General features: G+C 32.6%; 1 non-coding gene across 1 annotated transcript; it reads right to left on the bottom strand.

Annotated features, from left to right (window-relative positions):
• Positions 1-3,546: 3,546 nt before the first annotated feature.
• On the bottom strand, positions 3,547-3,619 carry TRNAA-AGC (transfer RNA alanine (anticodon AGC)). Its single transcript has one exon. It is a non-coding gene; the product is annotated as a tRNA-Ala (tRNA).
• Between the last annotated feature and the right edge of the window lie 664 nt (positions 3,620-4,283).

Here is a 4,283-nt window from a genome sequence, read left to right as displayed (position 1 = left end):
GCCCGCCCAACTCGTGGGACCGCCCCCTCATCGCTCGTCCAACACCTTATAAACTCGTCCAAGGTTCGTTTCGTTTCATATTTCGCACGTCCTTTGCACGGTGGAGTCACCCTGCCTGTCGCACGGACCACAAGTCCTAACAGGCGGGGTGCGTTTGGTGATTTTGACGGATTAGATGTTGGGTTTCTAAGTAACAAGTCAAGCCTAATGTAATCTCTATTGACAAAAACAAAATTATAAAATGAATTAATATATGAGTTGAACATATTTACATTAAAAAAGACCATGTAACAAGAGTTTTAAGCATGAAGATTCATCTCTATTTTACTTTCCTAACTTGCAAATAAGTTTTGTTACCGTGGTTTATTAATACCAAATACCCAAAAAAAACCATATTTCACATTCATATGACACATGTTCATATGACATTTCTTTAATTAATCAATTTAATTGAAAAATAAAATGAACATAATTATTTTGAGATAAATCTCAACCTTTGATATTTGTCACTATTACTAAGAATATTTTATAAGATTGTGTGGAGGTTAAATCTCTACCATCAATCTAATAATTATTGACGATTGAATTAAAATTCTAAAAACCTTATTTTAAAATAGACAAACCTATCCATATAATCATATAATATTTACAAACTACAACTATGATTCCATAACAACTTATATAACATTAACTATTCATATGAATAATAAGAAATATGCCCCTAATTTAAAAAAAAAAAAAAAAATTAACTTTTATTTAAACAATAAAGAAATATGCTTCTAATTTTGTTGTAAAAATAATTCTAACCCTAAAGAAATATGCCCCCTAATTTTGTTGTAAAAATAATTCTAAAACAAAGAAATTTTTAATTTTTATTTAAACAATAAAACAAAATATACCCTTATGTTGTAAAAATAATTCTAAAATGAAAAAAAAAAAACTTTTTAACTTCTATTTACCTTGATCTCCTAAATGAAACGAAAACCTCCGTACCAACTTTTATAATAAAACATGCAAATGAGGTCTTTTAAATTTTCGAGTTAATGCACTCACCAAAGCCAAGACAACGCTGCCAAAGGTGCTATTTTTTTAGTTGCCTCAAGATCTCCCACGGGGAGGCTAAAAGGAACAACCAGTCATCTCTATGAAACAAGGACTAAGGAACAACCATTCATCTCTATGAAACAAGGACTTTATGACAACCGGGGCTAGATGGAACAACCAGTCCTCAGTTTTGTGAATCTGGGCCAACAAGACTTTGTGTCTGCCGCCAACCTGGAGTAAATAAAGCTGTTATTCAAAGATGGCAAATTGTAGAGTTAACTAAATAACCAATGAGAGGGATTGTAATTCTGGGGCTATGAAATAAGTTTTATGGTTTATGGGGTTTTCATGTTTTTGTTATATGTATTCATATGTAGAGTTGTGTTTTGTGAGATTTTTTTGGAAATTTTTTTGACGGGGGTTTTTACGGTCTATTTTTTCCAAAATCTGGTAGGAATTTATTGAAATCACAAACTTGACAGGTAACTTCTGCACAATCCAAGTGTTTTAAGAGTTTTTCAGGGTGCTGAATTCATATATATAATAAAAAAACCAGTATAAATAATACACATCAAAATTTCATCTCAAAATTTTCCACCAAATTCTAACACGGAAAAGTCCATAAAATCACACTAAAAACAACTCCTTAATTTATTATATTTTTTTGCGTTATACCTGCATTCAACTTGACTAAAATAGAAAAGAACATGCCAATCGCAATCATTGGAATAACAGTTATTCTTTGGTTTTTTTTTGTTATCCTTCTGCCCAGTGTTACAAGGCAACGATCATAGATAATTACGAAAACAAACCCAGAAAAGGGGAAAGGGCCACCATAGAAGCCTCTGGGACTTGGAAATGTAAGGGCCACAAGAAAATCCTTGGGGACCTGGAAATATGAAGCCAACGTTTCCATCCATGGTGCTACAATGTTTTTTGAAAATGAAGCAAGCGACCAAATGTGGACGTAAGAAACATTTGTGACCGCTAAGATAAGGCCAGAAGAGACATTGAAATATCAAAAGAAATATTTTTTTTAGGCATTTCATATTTATCTTCGTCATCGAACTGGAAAATGTTTCGAAAGAGGTTTGTTGTTTGTATATTCCAAATTCAAATTAATCCCTGAAACCATAATTTATACAACATGGTATATCTTTATTGAAAAGATTAAATAGTGAAGAAAAATACATACAAGTTCCCAGGAATGAGAAAAAATACATAAAGCCACACAACTAAAATGAAATCGATACCAAAATAATGGGTATTCAATTGCCATAAAGGAAACGGACTGCAATTTCGGCCACCCTTATAGCTTCCCTTGTTGGTTCGATCCCCTCCTAATTCAAACAGAGCTTTCATAATTACGAGATGGGCAATTCTGGGTGCGAATTGCACAAGTTATGAGGGGAATGGGGCAATTGGGAAGAAAGGCAGCTGACAAAATTTTCATAATTTGAATGGCCTCATCTGGCTATGGCTGCAACTTTGTGTGAACTGGAAGTTCAAGGCTTCATAAATCTCTAGAAGTTTTTGGACCTTAAATTTCAAAAATAAGCCATGTGCCTAAAATAGGCCTACAAGTCGTCCAATTTTTTCATTAATAAAAAACCAAAATAAATAACAATATATACAAATCTATTTTAAATTTAAAAATAACTATTTCTTAAGAATTTGAGTCCATCATTAACTTAACTCCAACATATCATTCCATTGCAAAGGTTGAAAAACTTGAAAAAAAGTCACCAAACAAAAATATTCAGCTCCATGTTGTCTGCAACAAAAATGTTCTAATATGATAACCCTAAAGCCGTCTTACTACCTCATAAGCATCTGCATGATATGAGTGATCATTAAATCTATTTCTCAAGACTAAAAGAAAAGGATGATAATAGAAGAGAAAGGGATCATGAGAATAAGAACTCCATATAGGGATTCTTTCTCTATTTTTTTTGATGATAAATTATGTTAAGGTGTTCTTACTTATGCTGGTACCAACAATTTTTATTAGTTTTACTGGATCTTGTAAAACTACTAACAATTTTTATTAGTTTTACTCGATCTTGTAAAACTAAAAGTGATTTACAATAGTTTTGTCATTGAAGTTAAGTAGAATATGGTAGAAAGATTCTTAAAGATAGGAAAATCCATGAGAATGAGGGATTAAATAGGGAAAATCTCGATAAATATATTTTTGTTATTTTTCCACTAAAGTGACATAGAATATAGTGAAAATATGCATTGTTACATACAGAAAAATCCATAAAACTTTGTACGGAAAATCTCAGTGAACATATATTTTTTTAAAACTAACAAAAAGAAAGTGGTTTTTTTTCAATATTTAAATTAATGAAAAGAAGGTGTTTTTTCTTCTATGGAAAAAAAAAAAGGAGAATAAGAACCAGAAAGAACGATTGTGATTCTCCCAGTTTAGTTTTGTAATAGGGGAGATGAAATGAAAATTGCAGATGGGGGAAGAGTGAAAAGCTGCGAGAAATAGAATGGAGATGCGGGGTATCGATCCCCGTACCTCTCGCATGCTAAGCGAGCGCTCTACCATCTGAGCTACATCCCCATGTGAAAATTTTAGACGAGTTCTGAGATGTCCCCGCAAGGGACGACATATTTAGTGAGCCGTAATCAACAACGTGAAAGGCAAAATAAGAGGAGAGATGATGTTAAGACGTACCAGTGACAGGTTGGCCACGCAACCGACAAAACCGATGGATCTAGAGTGGGCGGATAGAAATTGTGGAGTGTAAAACGACCGAAAAGGCCTGTACAAAGATCGAACCTGGGTCACGCGATTGGCAGGCGGGAATGCTCACCAGTTTACAACAATAACTAAGATATAAATAGCGTTTAACTGCGGAATCAAATATATATCGCTGTCAGCGTAGGAAAGGAATCCTGTCAATTGAATTGCAATTACATACAACGAATCGCACTCTACACTTTTTGTTTCTTTTGTTGAGTAACACAAATCATAATATTTGCTTTGTTTACTTCATTTTGCCGGTGTTGTTTTACATTAACTTTAATTTGCTAGTGTTTACATTAATAACTATTAATAACTTTCAAACTATTAGTTTTTTTTTTTTTTCAAAAATAATATGATCTTGGATCATGGTTGATCATGATTGATTTTTATATCGGGACAGTTTTTGTCACAATGCAATTAATAAATCCAACAGATTAATAACCGAAGGAATTTATATTATAAGTCTAACGGATTATAA

The sequence above is a fragment of the Pinus tabuliformis genome, chromosome 3_1 (genome assembly GCF_031772625.1).
Source record: "Pinus tabuliformis cultivar Carrire ecotype Pingquan chromosome 3_1, CPIR1, whole genome shotgun sequence".
Taxonomy (NCBI): Eukaryota; Viridiplantae; Streptophyta; class Pinopsida; order Pinales; family Pinaceae; genus Pinus; species Pinus tabuliformis.
The sequence above is the reverse complement of the archived record's forward strand: the minus strand, read 5'-3'. Positions and strand labels throughout refer to the sequence as shown.